Consider the following 13,835-nt stretch of genomic DNA (forward strand, 5'->3'; position numbering starts at 1 on the left):
ATGTTTCCAAAGGGGGGATTCCGAATGTGCCCACGATTTTTAACCAACCCGTGATGGTTGGTCTCCAGTCCTCACCCCACCATCTTCTCCCCCCACTCCCCCCGCCACCCCAAACACACACACACCAAAAAAAAAAAAAAAAAAAAAAAAAGGAAGAAGAAGAAAGAGACCCCAACGAGAGAGCGCGGGGTAGCAAGGGCGGCTGCGTCGCTAAAATGAGCGCACAAATGAGGAAGGTGGGCGGCGGGAGGGGACAGCTTGTACCCGGGAAGGAGGACACTTTGCAACTACGGACGGACCCCCGCAAGGCCGGGCTTTGCAAAGCCGAGGGACCGGGGGAAGGGGACAGGGGGAGCAAAAATGACAACCCGGAGCGCAGAGCGGACTGTGGGGCTCTGCTCCAGTGCTGTCGCTTTCTCCTCCTGTCCTTCCCTTTCGCTCCTCTCCCTCAGCACCCCCTCCTCCAGCCCCCGACCCCCGGGCTGGCTACAGCTTCCCTTTTTTTCGGAGCTGGAAAAAAGAAGCTGACCGGCGCGCTCAACCTGCGGGCCGGAGGTCTGCTCGCTAGGCTGGCTGGGCGCGGAGACAGCGACCGCGCGGCGTCCTACCTGATGAAGTTCGTCCTCCCCGCGGCGTGGACCAAGACCCCGGGCGCCGCCGTGGTGGTGGGGGGGACACCGGCCTCACCCGCTAGCTCTGCTTTGCTCGCTCCCCGCCCGCCGCCTCCCTAGCGCGCCCGCTCCACTCCGCCGACTCCCACTACAGCCTCATTCCAATATGGCATCCTCTCTGTGCGCATGCCCGGCACTCTTTTTTAAGATTATTATTTTGTGTGTGTGCAGCGAACTCCTTCAACGACCTTTTCCAAGCGCTTGCAGAACGTCTTAAGCCAATTAGCCTGCGGGACGTTCCGCACTCCTTCCATTGCCCCCGCTGTGACGCCCCCCTGTGACGCCCCCGCGTCTGGGCACATTCCCCCCCCACACACACACACAGGCACATTTCACGCTCCCGCTGCCCCCTCCCCGCCCCGCTCCCCTCCCTTTTTTTCTTTAGCTCCCATCCATACAAGATCTGCAGAAAGTTCTCATCACAGGCGTTTCCGCACACCCATCTGCAGGGAAATCTGGGCAAACTCCGCATCTCACTGGAACACTTTCTGTTTCGTCGGTTTGCAATCCCTCCGTGGACCAAATGCACAAATTTGCGCTTAATCCGCCGAAGGCTGGTTCCGAGCGGAGAGAAATTCAATTCTCTCCGCGACCCGCGACCCGCCCACTGCGCCCCACCCGGCACTTAAATTGCGCCTTTTCTATGGAGATTGAAACATTTCCTGGCCCCTTAGGGATGACGGGAGGGGGTCAGGGAAAGGTTTTCCAGGGAAACGAGCCCAGAGGGGTCGGAAATTTTAGTTGGGGTTGCTCGGGCCAGCTTGCCGCTGCGATCGGCAGGACACAGGTAACGAGGGTCGCCACGGCGTGTCCTGGGGAAATGTCCGGGCCGGGGAGACCGCAGAGGGCACCTGGCCTGGGCTGGCTCTTGTAGGGCGGGAAAGGAATCCTGTCCGAGAAAAACGTGGCCCTCTGCGATGGTGGGAGTGAAACAGGGACAGCGCAGACGGGCGCAGGGCAGGGTTTCCCGGCGGCGTGTGCGGGTCCGCGGGCACTTTGCCCGGGGCGTGGGGGGAAGACAAAGTGGAGCTCCCCGGCCCGAGCAACGGCTGGGCAGAGACTGAACGTAATGTCCCCAATGCGGAAATGCTGGCGACGCCCGAGTGGGCAAGAACGGAGAGCTTCCGAAGGTGGGCTTTGCTGTACTAAGGAGCGAGGAGATGCTGCTGGGGGCTAGAATTTATTTCTGTGGGAAACGGAGAACTGACACGTTTTGTCAGGGTTTTTGCTCTATTGCCACAAGGGGTAAAATCCCCCAGAGTCTCCTAATTGTGTCCATGTCCTTCTTAAGAACGTCTCTCGCCGCGCCCTCCCCTGGCTCGGGCCGGGGGGCCAGAGGACCCTGCGCTCCCAGGCTCCTTCGAGTTCGCAGCTCCGCCCTCCCTCCCCCGCCCTTCCACGTCCTTCCACCCCCGCGAGTCCTCGCGGACCGGAGACCTCAGGCACTAGAGGTCCTCGGAGGATAGGTGGACGCTCTGCAGGGCGGGGGACACGGCGCGGGGAGGACCGAGAGGAGGTCAGAGTCTGAGCGCGCGGGGGACGGGCAGGGTCCTGCCCTGGCGAGTCCTCTCCCCGACAGCGGGGCCCGGCTGGTCTAGAAGAACCATGCGAGGGACGTGCCGGGAAACTGCTCCAGCCAAGCCACGCGGTCGCGAGGGCCCCTCCACCGAAACGGTGGGCGGAGCTCGGAGATCCTCGGGGGCTTCGGCGGCAGTGAGACGCCGTGCACTTGCAGTCTGGGCAAATTGTATTTCCCTACATGTTGGAGGGCGCTCTGCGAGATATAAAACTCCTTCGTCCTGTCACACGTTCATTCGAGGTACCACTTGAGACTCAGGAAGGACAAGCGACTCATAGTTCAAACTCCAGCCGGAGTCCGCATCCCCTCCAGCTTCCTGGTCCCCTCCTCTTGGGGACATCCGACCTCTTTCACCTGAAGGTCACTGAAGGCGAAGAATCCTCAAACCGACCGCACCCCGTTCCTGCACATTAACCCTGTCGCCTGCACCCCCAAACTGCCGCCCTCTGTACTCTGAGACGGCTCCCAAATGAGTCCATGTGTGCACCGCGGCTACTAGGGATCCAGAATGGGGACTCCAGGCAGGCTTCTGGACTCTACCCCCGGGTCTCGTCTTCTCGATGCTTCAACACACAGTCTTGCCTGTAGGCAGGGAGGGGGGCGGTGGACGGTGCCATCCCACGGGGACTTACAGCGCGGGAGACCCACCCCGCGCGCCCTTCCCTTCGACAGGGTCACCAGCTTCGGCACCGCTGAAGCGCAGCCGCAGCAGAGGGGCCTGAGAGCGGATCCCCTCCTCCAGCCAGCCCGGCTCCCCGCCGCGCTGCGTCCACCGCGGTGGCCGTGGCTCTCCCTCGTGTGCCCCAAACCTCGCCGCGGGGCTCGGGCCCGGGAGAGGGCAGAGGATCGCTCCTCTCCCCCGCGCCAGGACTTCCGGGCGGCTCCAGTTTACAGAGAGGATGCACTTTCCCTCTCCAAGAGCTGCGGCGACGTGAGCTGCAGCAGCCATTGCGCCGGCTCTAGGTTTGTTTACCAGTTTTGAGTCATTATTATAAACGGAACGTTATTTCATCAAAATAAGAAACAATTGCAAAAGGACACCGAATCCCTAACTCGATGGCCTGTCCATACATTATCTTACGATTCTTCCAAAGTACTGGGGTCTCTTTATGTTTTTGGTACTCAGACCCCTGTATAACTTTGCCCGTGAGTCTGGAGAACAGTGTGGAGGAGTTAGATTTTTTTATATTTATCGCGATTAAGAAATAAAATCATGAAGCCACAGTACACGATGGTCATCACATTGTTACCTCCAAGAATCTCAACGTTGTCTAGGGTGAAATTTCTCAAAGTTCGGCAACCTTCTACTTTCATATTGCTTTTCCCACGTGACTTCTTGAACGTTCCTTGGCTCTTTATTTTGCATCCTGCCTCCATTCTCCTCTATCCAAGGACATCAATGAGGCAGAAGAAATTGGTTCGAAGACTCCCCGAGGTAATTAACGCGGCCCTTCATCCCATTCCAATACCTTCCCACTTTCATTTTTATTTCAGAAGCAGATACTTCAGGGATGTGAGTCTCCAGATGTAGAATCCACCCTAAATCAATTAAAGAAAAGGGGTGGGGAGAGAGAAAACAGCAGAGTTAGCCAAAGATAAAGCCTCGGTAAAAACTGGGACTGTTTCAAAGTAAAGAAGGTATAATACATTCCAAATCAGAGAAGTTCAACCACGTAAATCTCATGATAAACGCCACGAGATTTCTCTATAAATTGTTAACATTTTCTAAAAAATCTTGGCAAAAATAAGGCTTTGATCACACTAACTGAGTGTAACTGACTTCATGCCTAAACAATGGTTACGCCATGAATTATATCACTTTTAAAATACACCTACACATCTAATTTATGCCTTCCAAGGGACTTTGGAATTCTTTCCTACGAATGGGGCTAAAGTATATAAAATATTAAAATTATATTTGCTAACTGGAAAATATTTAGCAATAAAAATAACAGTTGAAAAGTTTCCCACTCATTATTCTGTGTGTTTCAAAAAGTATTGCAGAAGAGTCCAAAACTATATGCATATTATTTATCTTATTTATGCTAAAAAACATATGATTACTTAAATCTTGTCACAATAATCTTCACACCAAGAAGAATGTTGGTCAATTTGCTCATAATTACTCCATGTTTAAGTTATCGTATGAGGAAGTGCCCTAAAGAAAATGAACCATTTTGCTTCCTTAACATAGAGAATCTCTGAGATATTAGACAAATTAGCTTAACATGAAAGCAGAAGGATGGAAAAGTGTCACCCAAAAGCCCCTGAAAATAAACAAATATTTGAAGAATGTATGCAATCTTCTTTTTGCTGGAGGCTTGGGATCTTAACACATTGTCTCTTAGGCCAGGTGAGATTGTGTTTTTCCATCACCCCTCCTGAGGTCCCTAAGAGTGAAATCTGAAGACACTCCCTTATTTTTTCACCCTTTTCCCCTAAACCCATTCAAGCACTTAGCTCCTGGGTTGGGAGTCAAATGACCTCATCCCCATTTCATCACTCATTTCCTGTGTGACCTATGTAAATTAAATGATGTCTCTGAGCCATTCTTTTCTCACGGGTAAAGGAGATTGGACTAGATGTTCTGTAAAGTCCTTTCAAACTCTAAAGAGTGCTTATCAATCTACCACGGCCCAAAGCCACAGATTGCCTTCTGTAATATCCTAACACCATCTCTACCAATTAAAAATAGCCAAGGTGTAAACCCTGGGATCACAAAGAGGGAAAAAAAGGAACAGATCTGTAGGGGAAACACCTTCTTTGCCCTCCTGATCAGCAGTAAAGGTATTGCTCGAGTCATATTTTTGCCTCATTTAGATTACTGTTGTGTTTTTGTATTTACTGTATGGGTTTTTGTTTGCCCATCTAAGTGTCTGGGCCGAGGTACCCGAGAGTCACTGAGAAAAGCCTGGGTGATGGAGCTCACTGTTTAAATGGGTAAATGAGCGTAGTGGTGAGTAAGGGCTCCACAAAGATATCACCTGGAGCACTTTCTCATCCATTTCTAAAAATTCCAGAAACCCACTGTTGCTTCCTGTACAGTATGAAGAAATTTCAGGCTTCCTTGACAAGAGAAAAAGATAACAGCGCACACACACGGTGTATTAAAAAAAAATCGTGATGTCTGAACTCTCCTAGGACATTTATTTAAAGAGCAGAGATGGTTTAGCTGTGAAAGTGCCAGTTTTGACTGATGGCTTCTTTTTCACTGAGGAAGACAAACATTATGACGAAAGTCACATCCAGCTTCTGAGGCTACTTGTATTGGGTGCCTAGTATCACATACTCCACTTGTGAGTCTTATTTTATATGAAGCAGAATATTCTAGATCTTGCAGCCTGGCTTCCAGCCCTTTTGAGAGGCAAGGAAGCCTGAGTCCAGGGAGGTGAAATGACAGAGGTCTCACCTACAGCTGCAGAGCAGGGCCTGGCCTTTCACTCTTGCACTCCATTAAAGAAGTAGAAAGAGGAGGGGAGACTTATTTAGCATCTATTTTGTGCCAGACGCTCTTCTAGGTGTCTTTACATACGTGATAGCATTTAATATGTTCTAGTCTCTGTTTTGTGTAATGTCTCCTTTAAATGGTTTTGAAATATCTTTTAAGCATGTATTCCTTAACATACAAAGCAGGACTCTGATCTGTGGTCATGTGTCATGTAAGCATGTGTCACGTTTTACGTGGCAGAACTGGAGTTGTCTGCAATTATTTACATTCTCTATAACTGAGGCTATGTATTGCCCAATACAAACACATACACACACCAAAAACCAGCACAGGTCAGGGGTATGGTTTATAACCCAGGCTCAGTTTTGCCTCTGCAAGTTAACTAACCTGAGTGAGATTGAATCAGGCACTGTGCAAAAGTATAAAAAGTCCCCTTGGACTTATAAAATAGACTAAACAAATTAAAATGGGCAGCCAAAATCCCACATCAAAAAGTGGGTTTCACGTAAAAGCTAGTAGACAGTTTTGTTATATGCACCCTCTACCTTCATAAATCCCCAACTATGCTAAATAGAGAAGAAATATCAGCGTCAGGACACTGGACAATGCAGCTTTATTGTAGCCTTAAAGCCCCCAACCTATTCGATTTTACTGTATAAGTCTCTTTAGTGCATCTCACTACAGAAATAATTATTCTGGTCAAAGAAATAATAGTTAATAGACCCATAAAGCCTTGATTTGCAGTGCCATCTACTGGAAACAAATTTTGACTTGCTTTCAGATTTTTTTATATAGTTTTTTTTTTTTGTTTTTTTGTGGAGTGTTGGGAATGCAGCTATCAGGGGTAAAGGAAGAATTCAGTGCTTACTATATTTGATTAGAGATAACAATTTGGCAGCTCTAGTTATAAGTAAACTGAAATATATTCATATGAAATCACTCCATTTTTGAATAACATATAGAGTATATAACATGTTTCTTTGGAAAGTAAAACCTCTTCCATTTTTTAAAATGGGTCATTACAAGTAGCTTTTTAGTAGAGTGCTGTGATTTTTTTCCTTATCCCTGTAAAGATTAATTTTTACACTTATAAATGCTTCTGAAATAAAGTTGATAAGTTCTTAGAGGTTTTCATTTTAATTTCATACCCTGTCGGGGAGGGAATCAAGGACTTTTCAAGGTTTCCCAAGCCAATTTCTTGACATGGTAAATGTATTAAAAATTAGATATAGAAGAAAATTAACTCCTGGTAAGTAAAAATCAACCTCAAATATTTATTGAGTGCTGCCTATATTCATGTTTTTTAAGAGGCAAAAAGGTTTGCGCTGAAGATTGGACTGCATTAGGCATTACTCAAAGCTAACAGGTATCTTTTTGCCAAACTCACCAGAGGCCTTCAGAAAACTCCCTGGTTCTACTGAATCCACATCTGCCCCATAAGACAGTATGTTAGAATGGAAAGAACTTGGACTGGGAATTCCCTGGTAGGCCAGTGGTTAGGACTCTGCACTCTCACTCTGGGGGCACGGCCAAAAATTTTTAAAAAAAGAACTTGGACTGGAAGCCAGAAGGACTGGTACTTAAATCCTAGCTCTGCCATCTTTGGTTTCCCTTTGTCTCTGTCTGTCTGTCTCTCTGTCTCTGTGTCTCTCTGTCCTTCCTCCCTCTCTACCTGTCTCTATGTAAAAATGGATTCAATTTCTCTTTCATAGAGAAGGACTGGCATATAAGAGAAGCTTCAGAAGTACTACCTGCTCCAAAATATTACCTGCTCCATCTCCCATCTGCCACTTGCTCAAAATATGCATTGTTCATAAACTTCTAGTACAGTCTTGTAACATTTTAAAATTCGTGTTTAATAACTACAGGTTGAACGATTGAATCAAATCATATCCCCAATTTATTTTCTGCACCACCAAGGTCTTGCACCCTGTGTGATCATTTCAGCCACTTCCTCGTTGACCATCTTCTCCTGTTACCTTTATTCTTACTTCACTATTCAATAGTTTCCTCTCCTGAAAATGCAAATAAAATATTCCAGAACAAGAATGGGGCTATCAACTGATTCATATGATATTAAAAGGCTTTAAGTTAGATTCTGCTTATTGGAAGCAAAGCGTTCACACATACCAATGCTATACTACTTTTGTGAAAAGTTGTCCATCTCTAAAAGTCTAACGAATTTTAACACCCAGTTTGAAAAGCAGACAACAGCACCAATAGCCAGCTCCTAGAAAACTGTTTTAGATTCACATGTGATGGATCATAGAATAATACTACAGCCCAAAATAGTGAAAAAAAGGTATAGGGAATGAAGAGACTTGCATTCAAATCCCAGTGGTGTCCTCTAATAGATTCTTTGTAAGTCAATGAATTTCTCTGAGCCTCAGATTTACCAACTGTGAAATGGACATAATAGCTTCTTACCTCATAGGAATGAGAGAATTTAAGGAAATGTATTGTAATAATATACCCAATGATATAACGCTTTGACTTGGGTACTAAAAAATAAAAATAAAAACACATTTCCTTTAATCCTCCTGTTTTGTTTAATAATAAACTAAGTTTTTCAAGTCTAGCCCAAACCATGAGTCAAAGAAATCATAGAAAAAGACATGTTGTGAGGCAATGCTATAGTCCAAGTCATTGTCAGTTATTGTCTGTTTTATTCCAAGCACTGTGCTACACACTATTTGCTTTCATATTTGTACTGGTTTCAAACTGCTCTGGACTCTTAGAAGCAACAGATCTATAAAAATGGAATGTATGGCTGTTATTTCTTAAGAATCTTTTGTTGGTGTGCCTTCAGCTGCTAAAAAGAACAAAAGAAAGAAAGAAAATCTGTGAAACCAGGAATTCTTTGAGACAGAAATATCTCCATCTTTCTTCTCTTGACTCAAAGTAGCATAAATCACATTGAAAGAGCCAATATTTTCTAGTTTAAAAAAATGCCAGGTTTTTTCTCTTCATTCCATTTGTCAATTAAAAGAATGCTTCTGACAAAATTTTCATAGTGAAAAAATACATATCTGAAGATCACAACCTGAATCTGACATTTACCACGGTAATTTGTACACAGAAAAAGCTCAGTGAATGTTTGTGGAATTTGGTCTTGGCTTTGGCCTTGACCTGAATGTAAACTATGGAGTGAGGCACCTCCCTTTCTTCCCCTTCTGTAAAAGGAGTGGGATATTACCATGCATACACTTTTGGAAAGATGGTATGAAAGTCATCACAGTTTTGTCGCTTTTTTAGCTTCTTGGAAGAAAAGGATGATAAGGATTCTGTTTTTTGAAAGCAAAGGTTGTTTGCATAGCTTCTGAGTGACCCATTGCTTGCACTCTTCGGGTTTATTTACTTTCTGTTTTGTTGCTCTGGAACAGGAGGAAAGAGACTGCCGGGTAGAAGTCCCAGCAGCAGGCTGCCGATGCTTTTAATAAGAAAGCTATTTTTATAAACTGAATTTTAGTGACAAAACAATGTGGGGATGCTGTGCCCTGCAGTGTGGTCTGTACTCTTAAAAATCTGTGGATAAATGCCTGTCAAATTGGGGAACCTTAGGGGTGTAAAGACCTCAAAATCTTTCTTATCGCCAACGCTGCAGTAGCATTTTGCCAGCTTCAAAGAATGATGCAAATCTGAGCCACTATTAATATTGTTCTTATTCCATCTTGAGCCTCAGTGCTGGGCTTTTGTGAGAGAACTTGCTAGTACACTGGCAACTTCATCTCAACACAACCCTGATTGTATTGCTTTAAAAAGTGTGATGAATTGGAAGATTGGGATTGACATATATACACTAATATGTATAAAATGGATAACTAATAAGAACCTGCTGTATAAAAAAATTAATTTAATTAAATTGAAAAAATAAAATAAAAATGTCCATCTTCCCACAAAAAAATAAAAATAAAAAAATAAAAAGTAAGGTGAGGGGAATTCCCTGGCAGTCCAGTGGTTGGGACTCCACACTCACACTGCCCAGGGCCCAGGTTCAGTCCCTGGTTGGGGAACTAAGATCTCACAAGCTGTGTGGCACAGCCAAAAAAAAAAAAAAAAAAACCACACAAAAATAAAAAGTAAGGTGTCCACCTTGACGGACACTCTAAAGAGCAAATAGTTCAGAGAAGTGAGCCTTCCTCTTCACAAAAAGTATAAAATGTCTTTTTTTATTTTCCCTAGAGAAGGCAATGAGAGGTAAATTACCCATTGTTGTTCATGTTTTTTATGGTGGCTTTCTTTACTGTTCACCTGGCATTCAATGTCATGGCCCCAGGCCAGAAATTTTAATGGTAAAAAGGTCCTGTGCAGTCATGGCCGGGAGTAGAAAGAGAGGTGAATTTTCCAGTTTATCACAGGAAAAGCACACACATTCATTTGTAAATGAATTTATTTAAAAAGGTATATCCTTAGACCACCAGCTTGAGGATAAAACAGGGGGTAAATAAATGGCACCAGCATTGTGATGCCTAAACCCCTCAACTTTCTTCGCTCTTGGCAAAAGTGTAAGTGAACGGAACTTGGGGTTTGGAGGTTTTGACAGTTAATTTTCTGTGTCTACTTGGCTGGGCCACAGTGCCAGATGTTTCGTCAAACATTATTCTGGATGTTTCTGTGAAAGTGTTTTTTGGGATTGGACAAACATTTGAATCGGTGGATTTTGAGTAAAGCAGGTTATCCTCATGGTATCAATGGGCCTCATCTGATCAGTTGATGGCTTTAACAGAGCAAAGCCTGGCCTCCCCTAAGCAAGGGGGAATTCTGCAAGGGATAGCCTTAGACTTGACCTGACCTATCTCGGCATCGATGATATGGGCCTGTGGAGTTGCCACGACTGGCCGACGCTTGGCCAAGTATTGATTTAGACTCTTCTGGGGCCACTTAGGGGATGAACCCCTGGGTATGGTGTATGGCCCAACTGATTCCAGTTTTCTGCTCTGGTACTTATTCATGTTATTTTATCATACCACATTATTTTATTATTAATGACTAAAGATAGGTGGATTTTTTTAAATCCATCATTATATTTATAAACTGCCATATTGACGACTATAGTTGAGTCACCATTTCTGATACTTCCATATTTTACCTAGTACATTTCAGTTTTGTTTCAGTAAACAGATAGCAGTCTGGCAGTCACTATATGCTGCAGCGTGCTTTGACCCCACCTTCAAAATGTATTCCATACTCCATCACCTCCTCCCTCCCTAGTCCAAGCCGTCAGGCGCCCCAAGCCTCCAGGTCAGCCAGCTCAGCAGTGACCCCCAAACCAGCCTTCCTGCTTCTCCTCTTGCCCCCAGCCGTCAGGTCCCTACACAGAGGCACAGGAGAGAGCCCTTGAAGAGTAAATCAAGCCACACCATTCACTGCCCAAAACTCTCCAGTGGTTTCCCACCTGATGCGGGGGAGATCTCACATCCTCTCACAGCCTTTATGTCTCCTACTTCCGCCTGCCTCTCTGTCCTGTCCACTCTGCTCGCCTCCCTGGCTTCTCCCAGAGCTGGGTCAGCTGTTCCTTGGACAGGCTGAGCGCAGCCCTTTCTTAGGGCCTTTGCCTTCACCCTTCCTCTGCCTGGACTATGGTTGCTCAAGTACTGGCCCACTTGTTCCTTTATCTCCTCCAGGTTTCTACTTCCTTCTATATTTAAAAACACACCTCCCCCAGAGCCTCTATATCCTGCTTTATTTTCCTTCACAGGACTTACCATCATCCATATCATATTATTTTTAAGAAACTTTATCATCCGTCTCTCCCACTGCAAAAGCAGTGCTGTGGACTGAAAAAAAAAATGCACATGAGAGTTGCAAGTTAAGTTTTATTTGGGGCAAAATGAGGACTGTAGCCCAGGAGATAGCATCTCAGAAAGCTCTGAGGAACTGCTCCAGAGAGGTGGAGGGGAGGTCAGTATTGTTTATGACTTTAGTGAATAGGGGCACGTACGTCAAGCACACATGTTGGCGGAGGCTCGCTGCTAGTCAGAAGGACAGATGTCACTGTTAACGATTAGTGCTTTTCTAGATGAGAGGAAATACAAGAATTGGGGCTCATAAAATCTTCTCCTGAAAATAGCTAACTATCGTAAGGCCTGTTCTGCCGGTTTTCCCGGAGCACAGAGGGCCTCGTTCCTGATCTCTGCCCTGAACTGTCAGGCTGTGTTGAGGGTCAGCGGCTACAGTGGCCAGTGACCTCATCCTCGTAGAGGCAGATGGCAAGTGCCAGTTTTTAGTTGGCACCACGAAAGTAGGGACTTTCTCTTAACTATGGCTGTATCCTCCACCCCTAGAACAGAGCCTGGCACATAGTAGGTGCTTTGTAAATATCTGTTCAATAAAGGGTGAGAGAAAGACCACAAAGTCTCCCTGAATAAGGCTGAAGAAACATGGTTTACATAAATTCTAGATTCCACAAAATCTGCACATGTGGATGAAGCAGGGACATATTCAAGTACAGCACATTTTTTGAACCCCTGAGGGAGAGCAGAGGGTAGTTTTACAGTTGAGGAAGGCTTCTGCAGTGAGCACACAAGAAACCAAGCGACCCCAGGCACTTGCCCACTTTACCTTATGAAAAAAACACCTCTGTTTGATCCTTGCCATGGTTCCAAAAAAAGATTTGAAGCCAGAGCTGCAAATGATCTTCCTTTTCTCCTTGAAGTTCCCACACTTCCAAAGGAAATGTTTAAAAGTGTTTTTTGCTCATAAACTTTTTTTCTTTCAGGTTTCAAGGTAGATTGCAGGCATTATCCAAGACTTATCGCATCAGTTACTTTAATAGTTTGAATACAATGCCACATTATCCTCCAGCACTTGAAGAGAGTGGATCCTTCCAAACTAACCCATGAGGACTCAAGTATTCAGGAGGCTGGCAAAAATTAGAGCTGCTGGGCTTCCCTGGTGGCGCAGTGGTTGGGAGTCCACCTGCCGATGTGGGGGACGCGGGTTCGTGCCCGGGTCCGGGAGGATCCCACATGCCGCAGAGCGGCTGGGCCCGTGAGCCATGGCCACTGAGCCTGCACATCCAGAGCCTGTGCTCCGCAACGGGAGAGGCCACAACAGTGAGAGGCCCGCGTACCAAAAAAAAAAAAAAAAAAAAAAAAAAAAAAGAGTTGCTCTTGGTGTTAGTTCAAGGCTGCCCAGCTAACTTGTTGCACCATTCAGGAAGGCAAATCCTAGGTGAAAGACATGCACAGTACCGTCTAGTCTTTAATAACTCTACATGAACCTAATTAGGGTGCTTGGTTTAATGCAAATGACTCTAAACCACAGTTTAGGCTTAACTTCCTTTTCCTGCTCAGCCTTTCAGCAGCTTTATGAGTTTGATGAGTGATGTAACCTTCCAGTGTAAGTCTCCTCATATTAAGGGGGGTGGAGGGGGGAACTAAAGTTTGAATGAGGCCTTCTAAATCTAATGTTGTCCATTCCGCTCCCCACCCCCCATTTCTCTCCTCTTCTTATCATCTAGGCTGAGCCATCTAAAGAGCTCTTCTGATCCCCTTCCAGTTGCAGCCCCACCCTCCTTAAGGAAAGCATTAACACGATATTCAGCTTAACTACTTAGGAGTCCATTAGCAGAAGGAGAGCTAATGCTACTTCAAAGATGAAGCAGTGAATTTCCTTTTGGAAAACAGAGAAAGAGAAATGAAATTCAACCAGGGACTCACTCACAACTTATAGCCAAGACCCACTCTCATCCTTTCCACCGTTTCCCTACCTGGGTACTGAAGGTGATGCTAGTGGCAAACACCTGCGCCTCCCAGCCACGGGGAAGCAAGAGTGACTCCATCCCTTTTCTCCTGCCTATAAACCACAACCCGCCTCTCTCCCGTGGAGGGAGAATTGAAAGGAAATAGCTCATTTCTTTATTCATGTTATGTTTCTTTTCAATCTCAACTTCACATGCAGACCTTTTGCCCCGCAGTTGAATTTCTAGAAGTATATTCTAGGAAAACAAGACAATCACACAAATATGTATGTACAAAGATGTTCATCACAGGACCATACGGGGTCAACTAAACCAGCCAAGACTCGTGTGTATAATAAAACATAATACAGACATGAAAAATGAGTGCTGTACATTTATATTTATTGGCATGGAAAGCATTTTAAAAATATCATATATACCACAATCAATCCTGTC

The 13,835-nt window shown here is 45.5% G+C and overlaps 1 protein-coding gene across 2 annotated transcripts in view; it reads right to left on the minus strand.

Moving 5' to 3' along the window:
- SFMBT2 (Scm like with four mbt domains 2) overlaps positions 1-1,137 on the minus strand; it is a 205,376-nt gene extending 204,239 nt beyond the window's left edge. The window contains exon 1 of one of the 2 annotated variants that reach the window (XM_060095412.1): positions 1,070-1,137. The gene's annotated coding sequence lies outside the window, so the exon portion shown is untranslated. Of the gene's footprint in view, positions 1-608; positions 759-1,069 lie in introns of those variants that run through there. The other variant, XM_060095411.1, reaches the window with a different exon arrangement.
- Positions 1,138-13,835: the final 12,698 nt, after the last annotated feature.

This window comes from Mesoplodon densirostris, chromosome 4 (genome assembly GCF_025265405.1).
Source record: "Mesoplodon densirostris isolate mMesDen1 chromosome 4, mMesDen1 primary haplotype, whole genome shotgun sequence".
NCBI lineage: Eukaryota > Metazoa > Chordata > Mammalia > Artiodactyla > Ziphiidae > Mesoplodon > Mesoplodon densirostris.